This window comes from Passer domesticus, chromosome 2 (genome assembly GCF_036417665.1).
Source record: "Passer domesticus isolate bPasDom1 chromosome 2, bPasDom1.hap1, whole genome shotgun sequence".
NCBI classification, from domain to species: Eukaryota; Metazoa; Chordata; class Aves; order Passeriformes; family Passeridae; genus Passer; species Passer domesticus.
Genome location: NC_087475.1, coordinates 47,565,769 through 47,582,178, shown reverse-complemented (window position 1 = coordinate 47,582,178; position 16,410 = coordinate 47,565,769). Strand labels below are relative to the sequence as shown.

General features: G+C 34.1%; 1 long non-coding RNA gene across 1 annotated transcript in view; it reads left to right on the top strand.

The window, feature by feature from the left end:
• LOC135293870 (uncharacterized) overlaps positions 1-16,410 on the top strand; it is a 111,598-nt gene that overhangs the window by 21,752 nt on the left and 73,436 nt on the right. The window lies entirely within an intron of this gene.

Sequence of the window (16,410 nt, the reverse complement as noted above, 5' to 3'; positions counted from 1 at the left end):
CCAGCACTTTATAAGTGTCAGAAACAGGTTCAATTAACAGAGTGTGATGAACGGGATAGGTATTTTTATTAAAAATTGCTTTCAGAACTTAGGAATGAATATCCTTTATCTTTGATGGTGGATGTTTGCCATGAATTCTACTGTCTTAGATTCTGGAGGTTTTAATTCAATAGCCCACACAGAAGCACCTCTAAACATTTGAGTTTTCGAGTATCCTACCTCAGATCCACCTGTCCTTTCAGAAAAAAACCAAACATTAATTTTCTTTATGTTCTCTTTCATATGCCTGCAAGAATATCTCAGACACCCTACAGCACCCCAGCTCAAACAGACTTTAGATTTGGAGAGCACAAAGGTTCTCTGAGTTCTACTTTTGTGCTAATCATCCTCTTAATCAGCAGGAGAAATAAAGGCTCTTTAAGGTGATTAATAGAAATTTGAGCTCTGACCTAAAACCATATGACTTTCCTTGGTGATTACCAATCTATCTACTGCCTGTAAAATTAGCCTTGGTAAAACGTGGACAAAAATTATCCTAACACTGAATATTTGAATGTCAAAGGTCAAGGAAGAGTCCTGCCTCCTCCAAGACTCTGAATTCTCTCTGAAAGTAGAACTTACTTGCTAGGTCCTTTAAGCCTTGCAACTCTGAGAAGGAATACAATTGTCTACCTTTACATAATACTGATTACAGCACAATGATGAGAGAAGAGTCTGTCTGTCTCCACATCTTCACTAAGATCTTTTCTGATTAATTCCCTTAAAGTTCACACAGCTTATGTCAGCTGTTTTCTTGCTAGTACTTTAAAAAGTCTTCTTTGTCTTAAAGGTCAGTGCCATAGAAAACCATTTTTTATTGCTAGAGGGAAGCTGTAAACAATCTGAGAAGTTCATAGGACAAACAACTAAAGAATATTCCTGAATTCAGTTAAAATTTTACAGTGTATAGCTTCTCAGTGAAACTGAGCAAACTGCCATAACTAATTAATCAGATTTTCTTCAGGCTGTTCCAACTTGCACCAGAAATACATATTTGATTAACACATTGTATATGGCAATACACATATTATGTGTTAGAGTGGATTACTCCATATCTGTCAAAAATGCTACATTGAAATATTGGCAGTTTGAATCTGCTTGTAACTGTAATATATTTGTCTCCTTATCTTCAGGTTATAAAGTAAATGGAAAGATACATTTCAATTTAATTTAGACATTATCAAGGACTTTACCATCAAAAGTTTGTAATAGTTTATTACTGTCCTATTGCTTGTAAGGCCTTAGTGCTACATCTGGTCTGTAGAATTGAGGAATCCAGAGTTCTGAAGATACCACTGCCACATTGCTATGACTGTAGTTAGAGATAAGAAAATAAATTGTGTGGTGAAGGGCAGAAACCACTAAGACTTCTAAGAGTTCTAAGACCCAGTAGTAAAGGAGATGAAAGCTTAGTAAGACCAGCACAAGCACGACAGAAAGGCACAGTGAACCTTGCATTGGAGAACTATTAAATAATTCCACAAAACTGCTATCAAATATGATCAGACTAATCTTATCTGCCTGAATGAGACATAGAATATATTATGTTTTGTTTATGATCTAGAATGACTAAAATTTACAGCTGCCTCCTGCATACAGCATGGGAATGTAACATTTTGGGCACAGAACTAGTAAACTGGATTCATACATTTTGCTCCTGTAAATATTGCTTTAGCACTGACCTAGCTGGGAATCTTAGTGTTCGCCTAAAATTCCATCAGCTTAGTGAGTTCTAGGCTTATGCACACACATGTAGGAAAATATAATATACACTATCTACACGCTTAAATTACACAATAGATGAAGATCCAATATGATGAAATATTTTCAAAGTTTTGTTACAGCAGGATTCACATACAACATTTTCAACATTATTACCAATTAAATTTGCATGCTCACCTTCATCACAGAGAAGTACAAAGTTCTGCACCTTGGAGAGAGTGACCATATGCTTGAGAACAAGATAAAATGGCTGAAAAATAGTTTAACTGAAAAGGACTTCAGTGTTACTGCAGCCACCAAGATTGTGGTAAACCAAAGTGTGCCTTTCATTGTAGGTTCAGTGTATAGTGGGCTACATTAGGAGGAGGAGAACCAAGAAGCTGAGTTAAATTATTATCCCTTTGTTATTGTTCTCTCATCTTGGCCCTGGAGAGGTTACGTTTGAATTACCAGACCCAGTTCTATTTTACTTGACCCCATGGCAAAAATGCTTCAAAAAAAAAAATGTTGAGCAGTTGAGCAGGGCCCAGTGGACAACTACCAAGATGGGGAGAGAGCTAGAGCATGACCTACGAAGGAGGTCAGACTGAAAGAACTGGGTTCATTTAGTCTGGTAGAGAGGAGCCTGATGATCTGATATTAAAATTTTTTGAAGAGGAGTTTCAAGGAAAGCAGATTCAAATGCTTCTGTAGTTGCAGATGGTGTAGCAGTGTTGTTTTGAGGGGGAGATTAAACATCAGGAAAAACCTTTCCAGCTGGCACAAAGTTCACCACCATAAAATATTTTCCAGAGGGGATGCATTAAAAACCATGTCTGTGGATTTCTCATGCTTCAAATCTGACTGATCTGGCTTTGTCGTGATGATAATCCTGTTTTGAGAATGATAATGGACAAGACATCTCTAAAATCTGCTTTAAGTAAGCGTTTCTGTTTTTCTGTCTTTCATGGATGATAAACTCTGAAGTCAGCATAGCCCTTTAGCTTGAATTCATTAGATTTTAAACTTCATTTTTTTATGTCACTATTTAAAAATCATTTTATCAGGATAAGAGAAACATTAAGGAACATTTTTATCTATTCTTATTTGTCATTTGCATATGTGTTATATTAAATAGCATTATTCTATTTCTTTACTTAGCACGAAGTACAACTGAGGAGAAATATTTCGGTGGTTGGTTTTTCTCAGTCTGTCTGGGCCCCACAGGTATTTTTAAAACATAATCTTGAAATAGTTCATCCAAACAGAATGAATGGACACAACATTGAAATTTAATGTTTACAAGTGGAAGTAACTTGGTCATCTCTTTTAATACTTTATCACAGAGTTATCGCATATATGCCTAATTTGTTCATGACTTTTAAGTGACACAAATATTCTCTTTTGATCCATCACTTCTTAACCTAACTTCAATTATATAAATGTATGTTTGAATGAGTAATTTCATTATTGGGAAGAGAGAAATCATAGCAGCTTCTCCTTTGGAAATACTTTATCTTTTTATTATGTTTTTACATTTTTATCTGGAATAGCCTAAATCTAATGGCTTTGTTATATGTATTGAATTATGCTCTCTACTAGGGTCAAGAAGTGCAGTGGAAAAGTAGACTGAAGTGCGGCTTCACTCAAAAATGCTAAATTTTAATCTATATGGAAAATTCAAAATATTTTTATTTTATTTTTAATGTTTTTATTTTAACCAAAAAATGCTTTATGACAAAAATGGAAAAAGATAAGTGAATGAGTGATTGAACTTGAAGAATCTTGGACACACAATTGAGGGTCATACAGTCCCTTCAAATATTAATTAATCTGTGATGAACCATATGGTTTTCTTATCATCAATTAAAAAAAAAAAATCAATTTAGTCAGCTACCCACCTGAATTCTCAATATATGAAATCTAACTACAGACTAAGTCTTCTCATTTGATATTTATGAATTGCACTTCGAAACAGAGGCTTGTGTTTTAGTCATGTACAAGATAGCTAATAAACAGGGAATGGAAACATACTAACATAAAAATATAACTAGAGTGACATACTTATTTAGATTTACAGATACAGATCCCAAGACAGAAGTCTATCTTTTCCCTTTCTCATTTAAATTATTATTGAGTTCAAATTCAAACCTTTCCAGAAGATGGGAAACAAACAAACACTACCAAGGCATAAAAAATCCTTAAGCCAAATCTTATTGACACAAAAAGATGACTTGAAATTTTAGACAACTCACAATGAAGAAGGGACATTGAGCTTCTGAAAATTTCAGAGGGGACAGGAAGTACTGACACCGTCTTTTTCATGGAAAATTTTATGTGTAGTTCAGTCACACAACTTGAAAGACTATCTAATCTGGATCAGAAATGCCATAGGAATCCCACATCGAGGCCATCTGTGACTAACAGCGGAGGAGGGACCATGATTTTGACCTTGTTGTACACCTGGGATAAGGATAGAATGCTACAGGCAGTAGGGGAAAATGAAGAGGTTATGTTTAAGGGCATAAAGATATTATTCCTTCTTGATGTAGGTCCAACCTCAGTTAAAAGAGGAGAACTGAATGAGAATTAAAAGGCTTCCATGAAAGGAAAGGTTATGGTCACAGTGCTCTGTCTTGCAAACTGAGAGTAACTTTTAATAACTGCACACTGGCTGAGTAAAATGGCAGCAAATAAGCTTTCATACAGTCAGAAAAGAAAGCACCTAGGAAGACGCTGAAAGTAAAGACTGTGGAGAATGAATACAGTGCTGTTTGGTCCTACTTGCATCTCTAGTTTTACATGGTCTTCAAACATCACATGGTCTGTGGTAAGCTTTATTCAGAATGTCCTGCTAAGTCTACAGCCACTACAATCTTAAACAAGTAGGTAAAGGTCATATGTTAAATATATAGTGTCTACTTTGGTGTTCTTTAAAGCTAGTATCAGTAGTGGAATTTAGAGTGCTTTCTTCCTCTCATATGTATATTGATAGGAAATAGAGACAACTTGTTTTGTCTTTTTTAACCAAATATCTGATTAGAAATCTACTGTATTTGCAAACTATTCTTCTAAAAAAAAAAAAAAAAAAAAAAAAAAAAGACCTTATTTGTTATTTTTCTCAAATTATTAATATTTTCTAGTAGGTATAATATTTACAATGGTTTATACGGAACTTATATAATGTAACTGTTTTAGACATTTCTTTTCTTGATAAAATTGCATATATATGCCAAAACATACAAGCCTATTTTCTAATGCAAAGACATATCAAACTCATATCTATTTTACTATCTACTGTCCCATCAACACTTACCAGAACTGTGTTTTTTTACAAGTTTTTAGTTCACTCAAATTAATATCCAAATTTTGTATAGTTTCTTTTGGTGTTTTGGAACTTTTTTTCCTCCAATGGAAGCCTGTTTTAATTTTTCTTTTTTTTTTTGGTTGTGTTTGAATCTCCTTAGATTAAATGTTCATGCTTTACCTTACCTTCAGAAGACCTTAGCATCATAATTTATTTCTCTTTTTTAAAGATTTTTTAGTTTACACTCTTTTTGCCATCAAATATTACTTGGATTCAAATTGAAAGCTAAATATGAGGTCTGTCAAGCTATTTAAGAACAATTATGGTGTAATTACTGAGAACCATATTTTGTCCAGAGAATAGAGAAAGAAAGGAAATTAAGGGGTAAGATATTTCTTAACAATCTTTTTCTCTGTAGACAATAAACAGCTACACGGCAATAGAAAACCAAGCAAATTATAAAGTTCTTTTTTCTTTTTTAAAAGGAAAATTATAGAAGTCTGCATTAAATGTATTTGCTACATATATTGACAGGAGTATTCAAGGTGATTATTTTCATCTTGATGAAAATGATAAGACCCAAATTATTGGTTCTTATTTTACCAAGAATACCAGGAATAGTTTTCTCTTTTGATTTCTTTTATTTCTTTTAATTCTAAGTAGAGGTGATTATTTATTTCCAATGAATGTGGAATGCAGAGAACCATAAGAACAATGCTGCAAATACTAACAGTAAGACTAAAACACAATCAGTATGAAACTAAAAATTGCACTACTCTTTATATTTAATAAATAAAAATAGTTCACCGTTTTCTTGCACTATCCTTTATTTTGAATTTGAATACATGTGATAGAAGAAACTTTACATAAAAGGAATAACACAGTGCTGTTCACTAATAAAACAGAAGCCAGAAAAAATCCACTGAGAAATTACCACATGACAAAATGCCTCAAACTTGGAAATGGTGCTGAATATTTCAAGAGAGTGTTCACATTATTGTTATCCATGGGACAATTACTTTGTTCCCTGGCTGATGGTTCAACCATATGGCCATTTCAGCTGTTTGTAATCAAGTAAATATGTCTTTTATACTAGAAATTCATCAAGCAGACCTGATTTGAGACTTACACCATTTTACTTTGAATAAGACAACTCTTATTTTTTCATTTCCTTTCATTGTAGAGAAGCTAGAACAGATTATAAATCCCCATAAAATACAAAGATAACCTATAAAATTACCCAGTATTTCTTGCAATCAGCTCCTGAAAATACATGGGGTAACATCTTTCTTAAAAGCTGTTACATGTACCAAACCTTATTAAACTGAAAATACTGAATGTATTCCTTGAAATTAATTTCCTTAATCTAATATAATATTAATTCCAGTAATTACAGTAATTTTTAAAAGGAGGAAACATTATTAGAAAGGTAAAATTTTAATTTCATTAAACAAACATTAAATTAATTTTAAGCCCTAGAGCCTGTCTTTTCTTTTTCTTCTCTATGGGGTCTTTCATTAATTTTGAATCAAACACATTATATGAGGGTGCATTATAACAACTCACACTTTAATAAAAAAATCTCATTTCAAATAATTTTCTGTTTAAATTTTCTTGGCAATGAACCTGCTTATTCATGAGAAACTAAAGTCAAAGCTCATTTTACTTAGTGGAAAAGTTAAGTCTGTGACAGAACCTAGAATGAATTCCACTTTGACCTTTAAGTTACACATGCTGATAAAACAACAAAGATTGCATCTTTGAAAATTAAATTCAGAAATACTAAATTTAACTAATTCAAGGAAAATTAAATTATTGGAGGTCAGTTTAAAGTTTTATTTCATATATAAATACAATGTACCAACATGTTCTTAACTTTTTTTAACCATGATTAATTTTAAAATATAGCTTTGAACAATATACATTGTAAAGGACATTTTCTATTGATAAAGAGTATTTTTCTAGGAGTTTAAATATATTGTGTGGCTATTAGTCTTCCAGAAGATGACATGCTGGCCAAATGTTGACTCTTTCATACTAGGTATGCCTAAATTTAAAAAAAAAAGATTGTCGTCAATTACTTACAGACTCCGTAGAGGGCAAACATTTAGGCTGTCTTGTGTTATCCTATGTATTAATGGCACAGGAGCAGTAAAAATTTCCCATAGTGAAAGTGAGTAATTTAGTTCTTTCAAGGATTAGCATATGATCAGAATTGTCATTAATTATCATTAATAACAGTCTTTAATTTCTGGAGATGGTCTGCACTGGCAGCACACAGCATCTCTGATAAAAATTTTCCTTCCATATCTCACCATACAATTACTGCAGAGAAATGTTACTAGTTTATCTCTATGCCTATTTTAATCTAATTAGAAGGATAAAAACAAAATTAAAGACATAGTTAAAAGTTTTTCTAAATCATTAAAGCATGTACACTTTACTCCTATATATGTTGAGAAGTATATAACAACACGAAAAATGGAATATAAATTCTAGTACAAGAAGGTCTTAGCTGAGTATAAAATGGGCAAAACTTTGATTGCATTCAATTACATCTGATTACATCCTATTTTGAAGTACGTCAGTGTTTCAGTGTATACCCAGACTAACTGGATTCTGTTGGTGAATTTTGTTTTACTCCTTGAGGAAAATTAAATGCATATTTTTGCTTAAATATGAAGAGATTTAATGAGAAATCATTGAATGGTTTGGGTTGGAAAGGACCTTCAATATTCATATATAAACCTCTTGCCATGGTCAGTGACACATTTCACTAGATCAGGTTCCTTAATGTCGTGTCCAGCTTGGTGTTGAACTCTTTCCATGATGGGGCATCCAAAACTTGTCTGGACAACCTGGTGTTAGAATGTTTCACCACCCTCACTGTAAAAGAAAATATTCTTTATTTCCAACAAAAATACCCTCTTTCAGTTTAAAACCACTACCACTGTCATATTTCAACAGGTCCTATTTAAAAGCCCGTCCTCATCTTTCTCATGAACTCTCTTTAAATATCAGGAAGCCACCATAAGGTCTTCCCAAAACCTTCTCTTCTCCAGGCTGAGCAATCCTTTGCCTTTCTTCACAGAAGGGAATATTACAGCACTGTGATCATTTTTGTGGCCCTGACCTGGGTGGAGGACCTTGCACTTGCCTTTCTTGAACTTTATACAGGCTTTGGGCAGACTCCTACCTCCATAAATGACTTTTCAAGGAGTCTGCAAAGATATGTAATGAGCCATTTACTTATATACCCTTTCAGCAAGGAACACCTTGTGGACAACATCATTAGATTGTTGCTAATTCCACTCCCTGGCATCAACTCTGTTTACCAGAAGGAGGCCTTGAGTACTTTAATTCCATGATTCTCAAAAGAAAATATTTAAGTATTTCTCACCACATCAACAAACTTCACTGTCTTATATGAAGATATATATATATGTATATGTCTTATCCTTCTGTGGTTGGGCCTTCTAGCCCTTCATGCCATATCAGTCCTTGGTCATAAATTACTGCAGAACCAAACCAATACAATGTGGATTTTCACTTCAATTACTAAAAATACAGCTTTTCTGAGCACATATAGCAGTATTTCATAGGTAAAAACATTTCTAAAAGAATTAAGTACAGCATTAAAAACACTTTTACATGCTTATTAAAAACAAATAAAAATAACAGTGCTATTTAAAAATCATCGAGCTACATAAATATACAGTTGCCAGTTTTCCCTGGAGCTCTTCTCTAAAGAGCTGTTTTATTCTTGTCTGTTTCAGTCTTAGGTGTTCTTTCAAAACTGAGCTAGTAAAGAACATCAGGTAACCAGTACCACTTTGCAGTCCAACATTTAGATAGTGAGGGCTTACATGGCCCTCAAAATAGGTACATTTGAAAAAGACTGGCCAAAAGAAAAGATAAATCACACTGAAGAATTTATGAGAAACATAAATTCAACCTCTTATTTTTTTTAATATATCTCTCAAAGTCCATGGCTAATAGAAAGATATTTCCAGAGTATGATTAATCTAAAGTTTTTAGTTATCTGTTTCATATCAACATAAAGCACTTTTCTTTTTACAAATTTATCTTTATTTGTTATGAAGGAAATATTTGCAGACTAACACAGGCTTAGATATTTATTATTTCAAGCTCAAACTCAGTTCTAAATTATCAGTCTAAGACTTGAGCAGAAGAGCTCCTGTCTAATGAGTACCCTAACAGTTGATTATTCAATGGCAACCTTTCTTTTTCATGAGCTCTTTCACCCTACATCTGAGAAAATTCAGCTGATGTGGTCACTGTGATCAATATTATGCATATTTCAGCACATAGATGCTTACCGAAACATTCTTCATCAGTTCTAACAGACTCCATTACCAACTGCTGCATGAGGAGTGGAAGTTCAGTTCACTCAGCTAATCCTCTCCACCTGTACACTCTGTCAGCTTTTCATTTGTGAATTATTTCAAGCTCTCTTGGGGTTGGAGAAGAACTCGAGGCACATACCTAATACAGAGCATGTTTCTGTACAAAAACATAAAGTCATTGATGTTTCCTCTTTCTTCTGTGCACTACTAGACATATTTCTATTTTTTCTTCACCTCTGAGGAGATTAAATGACTAGGATTGGAGGCAATGGATCAATAATTCAGTTAGGAGTAAAAAATTGTTTTTCTTCATTCTGACTTTACTTCTTTGAAAGACTTGCTGTTATAGTACTCAGTGTGCAGCATGATAGCTTAGTACCTTTGCATGGTTCTAAGATAATAAGTACAGATAAATCACTGTAATCTGTTGTGTGTTGTGGGGGATTTTTTAATTTTGATTTTTATTCTTCTTTCATCTATTTATTCAATTAAATGGGAATTAAGAGTGATCTAGAACTTTGTATGGGTGCTTGTAACTCTATGCTAGAGTTACACATCCCCTCCTCCCATGAATAACTTCTGAAACTGTGCAATTTCTGACAAGTTTCACAAAAATCTCTCAAGCAGCAAGGCAAACCAACTTAATTGCTGGATACTGCAGAAAGTATATAACTCAAATTTTTATAAAGCCTAGTTTAAGTTCTGGTGTTTACAGAATGACAAGTTTTAAGGTTAAAATGCAAAAGCTCATCTAATGCTTATTTACTAATTTTATACTATAATGATAGAAAGAAGCTTTACATTTTTTGGTCTTTTTGTTTACCAAAAAGAGCTAATTAGAACAAATATTATTTCTCTACCATACCTAATAATCAACTATGTTCCTACCAATTTACAAAGAATAAGAATGAGTTTTTTCTTTCTTTTTTTTTTTTCCCATTAAATCTAGCTTTCCTAAAATTTACCTTTGCCTTTTTTCTTCCCTGCTCTCTTCTACTGTGATGTTTTTTACTAATTCCAAAGAGACTTGGAGATAGGAATTTTGTATAGACCCACAGCTCCTTGAAATTTTGCAACTTGCAGAAAAGAACAGCACAAATCATTGTCTCATAAATAAAAAATGTTGCAGATACAAATAATTGTCCTTTATAGTTTGACAGGACCTAAGCGTGCAGAAGACTCTATGGCTAGTCACTCATTGCAAGTAAAACCCTTGATAAGTGAGAGTAGACTGAGCACATGCTGTTCCCAATTCTCTTCTTTACAGGAAACTTATACCTGGGAGATAAGCTTATATAGGTCAATACTCAATTTAATTTTTGTATTTTTTGGTATGCTGTTACAAAGACTGTATCATTTGACTATTCTCAGATAAACAAATATATCACTGTAAGACTCAAATCATATCTTGAAGCATTAGAACAATTAGACCAATGAATCTTGGGACATTACTGAAACTTTGGTTAAAGTAGATTGGTATAGCCCTTAAGCAGCCTTTGCAGATTTGAATGGGGTGGATTCCTCTTCTTTCATGGAACTAAATAAACTTCACTGAGCTATTTTTTTTTCCGGCGAAACAGATATTTTACGAGCTAAGAAAGAGTAAAGGATAAATTCCATTTTAGGTAATGATATTTTAAAGTTTACAGATCATATGACTATACCTTAATTCTGTAGCAAAAACTGAATGCATAGGATTTTATAATTGAAATAAATGAGAATAAGTGTTGTAAGACTATTGTAAGTGAATGCTGTAGTCACTATATTCAAAAGTTACAGGATCAAGTTGAAATATTTCATTTTGCCACATTTTATTCTAATCAATTTTTTATCTCCCAAATATGAAACACTCATTTGTAGTTCATCAGCTAAGCATTGCTGATCTATACATGCCTTCTTGAATGCACTTTTTTGTCTCCATCATCTTTCAATGTATAGAAGATCAAAGTAATAAATTTTTCTACATGTCAGTACATAGTAACTTGATAATAATAATAATAATATCTATTTTCCCAAAGCTGGCCACTTCTTTCAAGTATCAGCTGAATGGAAAGAAGCAGAACAACTTTGAAATAAATCTAATGTTATACATTACTTATACCTTGGAGTAAAAATATTTTGAAAATGCAGTTTTATAGAGATGTTGAGGCATAACTTCTTGTGTTTCAGTTTATGGCCATTACTCCTTGTGCTGTTGCTGGACAACACATCCTTGTGACACCTGCTTTTAGGTATTTATGTGTTGATGAGATCCTCTCTCAGTCCTCTCTTCTGTAGACTAAACAGACCCAGCCTCTCCTCATAAGAGATATGCTCCAGACTCATCATCATCTTTGTGGCCTCTGCTGGATGTCTCCAGTAGCTTCCCTGTCTTTCTTGAACTATGGAGGTGAGAACTGAACACAGTGCTCCAGATGTGGTCTTACCAGAGCTGAGCAGAAGGGCAGAAGGTCCTACCCTGACCTGCTGGACGCAATCTTCCCAATGAACCACAGGATACTATTGACCCTTCTGGCAAAAGGGGAGTGTTGCCAGCTCATAACCAACTTGTCATGCACCAAGACTCCTAGACTAAATCTATCAAAAGCTATTTTATAATTCAGCTCGGAAATTAGCTTTATTCCCTGGGTTGCCATGTTGATGTAAAATCCAAGACAGTGAAGCTATGGAGGTGAGAAGCTAAGCTTCTGCCACTTTTTATTCTCAATTTATATGAATAGACCTCATGTCACAACTAAATATTTTTTCTTTACTTGATTATACATATCCACTAGAAAAAAACACATAAAGCATCTAAACTTTCTCATCTGTACTGTAATGGAGTTCCAACAGGCCACTGGAAACCTCAACTTGTTTGATAAAATCACAGCCTGAATATTCAGAAGACTAACCTCTATAAATCTGATCTCTTATTACTGTCTAATTGGTTTTGAGTTTTGCACTGAGGATTTTACCAGATAGACATGAACCTTTGATCTGCCATGCATAGATGAAATACTTCTTCGTTCATCATGAGAAAAATACTTTTTTCTCTGACTTGTTTTTTCATGTCATTAAAAAGCTAAACCAAGCATATGACTGGGCCATAAGTATATACATTTGATTGTCAAGTGAATAGAGTTAAATTGTGAGGACTGCTTATATGTTTTTATTTTTTCTTTCTTTTTCCTGGACAAAATATCTCTTTTAAAATAGTTATTGTTGATCACATATAGAATATTGTTATTCTCCATACACAAAAAATAGCATAATTTTTAAAGGTAATTTATTTTCATAATTATTTATAATAATTCATAACTTTGATTATTTATTTTTTGAAATTGTAGTGACCTATATTGACATTTTTGGTATTTCATACTGCGGCTTAGAAAGCTTCATAGGTAAATTGATGGTTAAAAATTACTTAAATGTGTTAATTACCATGAAAAATCTGACCATAACTATCTCACATAGTTTCTGATGCAGAATCGAGCAAACTCTGTATTGATAATACAATGTAAGTAATGAGCATAAACTGTTTCTGAGGATTCATAAATGGTCAAAGAGAATAGACGTTTCCAAACAGTAATGGTGGTTCAGAGACGTGGTCCTTTTAAGATAATAATTATAGATGCTGCAGTTTCTTGGTCACTCAGGACCGTGGATCAGCTGGATATAAAGATTCATTTGAATCAGCTTGTTCTCATCTGGTCATGCTAAAACCCTTCCACAGAGACCTTTGCAAGGAAGAATCCTGTAACTCTGGAAAGCCAAAGAGTGCTGTCTGAAATTCAGGAGCTGCATTTCCCCTTAGTGACCCTTTATGTTATGTCATCCCTACACTCTATATTACTTTTTATTATTGCATCCTCTTTTCCAAAAAGGTTCCTTAGCTGTGCAGCCAGAGTCCCAGTTAATTTTTTTTCAAGTAGGAGAGAAATTCCTGTTCCTCATCTCTCCTAGAAGGAAGATTTCACTAGAAAACAAAAACTAGACCCTGCATCACCTTTGTTCAGCTCTGGCTCTTTAAGAAAACAGCTGTAGGTTTATGTAATTGCATATGCCTTTCTGCACCTGTATATCTACCTATGTGTTCATATAGATTTATATATGTTTATTAACAGAAGTCTCAAATGGTATATATCCATACTTCTGAAGGAAAGATAGGCAAAAGGGAAAGTTTTTGCTCAAACATTATAGAAATGTTTGAGCACCAGGTATTTCCTATCTCTATGCTTCCCACCTTGATTTTGAGCCAATCCAACTGCATCTCTAGTATAAATATGCCACTGAGGCTGATCCAAAATTAGGGGAAATGAAATGAACATATACCACCTAAGATTTCAGAGTCAGGGACATGTGCATGGATTGTTTTATTTTTTAATTTATTTATCTTAATAGAGAAATGCAAGCTGTTTGGCTACCCCAGACTTCAGGAGCACATCAGACTGCATTCATTTTTGGCACAAAAGTCAACTATTCAGCAACTGCCAAATCAGCTGTGACTCTGCAATAGGTCTCATGGGATATGAAAAAGATTTAAGTAAGCAAGTAAACAGATGCTCTTTGTACAGGTGAGAGCATATGTTGTTTTCTCCACGTGTCCAGAATTTCACAGTGTTAGGGTTTCAGCTCTGGAGTTTAAGCTCTGATACACATATACACATCTAAACATACAACCATTTGTGTTTAACTTGCCTTCTGAACTTGCTTTCTTATTGCAGTTTACTGTGAACTAGTAGTACAAGTATTCACACACTAAAACAATTATCCGGAGAAGTTTCAGTTTGCATCAGCAAATGGTATTCAAATGGAGTTTTTTGGTGGGGGTAGGATATTTTGAGTTAATGTCTGGTTTCATTTGTTTGTTTGTTTTCCATCCTCTGTATTGGTCTTTTGGTTTACAGTCAAACTACACATTAACCTCCCCAAATACTATCATTTCAGCTTTCTCTGAACAGTTTTTTTTTCCCCTCTGATCTATTTGGTGGTATGTATACTCTATTTTTGTCAGCATTTTCTCCTTAATTATGCCTTCTTAGTTCAAACACAGACATCTGTGCTGTCTTAAGCATTATATGAAGAATTATTTCTGGCATAGAATCCCTTATGCATAGCTTAAAATTAAGAGCTATTACACTAGTAGTGTTCCACACTAGAATAATTTTGATCAGCTCTCACTACAGTTATAAACTTTGTAAATGTTGGAGAGAAAATGGATATTATAAAAAGATTTGAGAGACAACAGCTGTGGACAAGCTGTACAGCTGGCACATTCCAACTCTTCATAATGGTAGAATGCCACAGACAAGTGTAGTTCTTTCTCAGCTTTTGATTGATTTCCTTAAATATACAATTACTCAATGTATGAGATTTCTGTCTTTTGGATGAAAGAAAGGAAAAGAGAACAAGAAGAGAGGAGAGATGGAGACAGAAAAGGAGAGTACAGGAGGAAGGATCTGTCTTTATATAAAAATATAAGAAGACATTCTGTAAACATTTTTTCAGTCGTTTAACGGTTTAGTCCTCAGAAACATTTGTTGAGTTTGGGGAGGAGGAGAATATCTGCTGCCCTATCATGAAAAAGTGCAACATTTGGCTCGAAGACATTTTTGGCCATGCATGTTAGTAATGTAAATCCCCCATCCTCAGCTAGGTAGAGAAAAAATAAATCTTTTATGTTTTAATACCAAAAACTTCTGTAAAGATGTTCACCTAGCACATGTAAAGCAAAGTAGATATCTTGAAAAAAATAATCTAACAATTTAAGCAATGGTTAACTCAGCAAAGTTATATAGTCAATTAAAGTGATTTTTTTACAGGTTCTACTGTATCTATATTCATTTTAAACCTGCAGAAATATTTTGGAGAGAAAAATATCATTAGGATTAACAGAAAACATTCTGTAAGTAAAACAAACTTCATTAGACAAAGACATACTACCTAAGAGTCAGACATACACTTCAATTACACATATGTGTAATTCAGTTTCTGAAAGTGGGTGTTTGTCTGCAAGCTGGGTGTCCAAAATTCCCACAGTAGTTAATGAAATCTAGAAGACTATCCAGCTTAATCTGAAAATATTCCTGTGTGTTTGATCAGCTGAAAATTTTCCCAAGCTTCACTGATTGTACAAACAAAATCTTCACTGACTACAGTGGGATTTAACATAACTGAAGTGGAAGAGAGTAGCTTAAACATCACCACACAATATACTTGTCTATATATTAAACAGATGTGGATTTGATGAGTGGAATATTTGATGGATGAAAATTTGGCTGGGCAGCCATATCCAACAGCCTCTAGTGAATGACTCTGAGTCCAAAAGAAGAATGTTAATAAATTATGTCCTCAAAGCTCTATATTGCAACCAGTATTGTTCAATATGTTTGTTGATGATGTAGGGAGTGGGATTGAGTGAATCCTCAGCAGGTTTGCAGAGGACATCAAGCTGAGTGACACAGATGATTCTCTTGAGGGACAGCATGCTGTCCTGAGGGACCTGGACAGGCTTGAGGAGGCAGCACACATGAAACTTATGAAGGTGAAGGAGCAATATATACTCACAGCCCAGAAAGCCATGTGTATTCTGGCCTGCATAAGAAGCATGGCCAGCAGGTCAAGGGAACTGATATGCCCCTTCTGATCTGCTTTTGTAAGACCCTTGTCTGGAGTACTGCATGCAGGTCTGAAGCCCCTTGTTCAGGTCTGGAGAAAAAAGGACATGTTACAGCAAGTTCAGAGATGGACCACAAAAACTATTTGATGGACGGAGAACCTGTCCTATGAGAAAAGACCAGGAGAGTTGGGGCTGTTCAGCCTGCAGAAAAGAAAGTTCTGGGAAGACCTGATTGTGGTGTTTGAATATATAAAGTGGACTTACAGGAAAGATGAGAAGAGACTTTTTGCCAGGGTCTGTAGTGACAGGACAAGGGACAATGGTATTCAACTGAGAGGTGGTAGATTTAGATTGGATAAGGAATTTTTTTTTTACATTGTGAGTGATGAAACACTTGA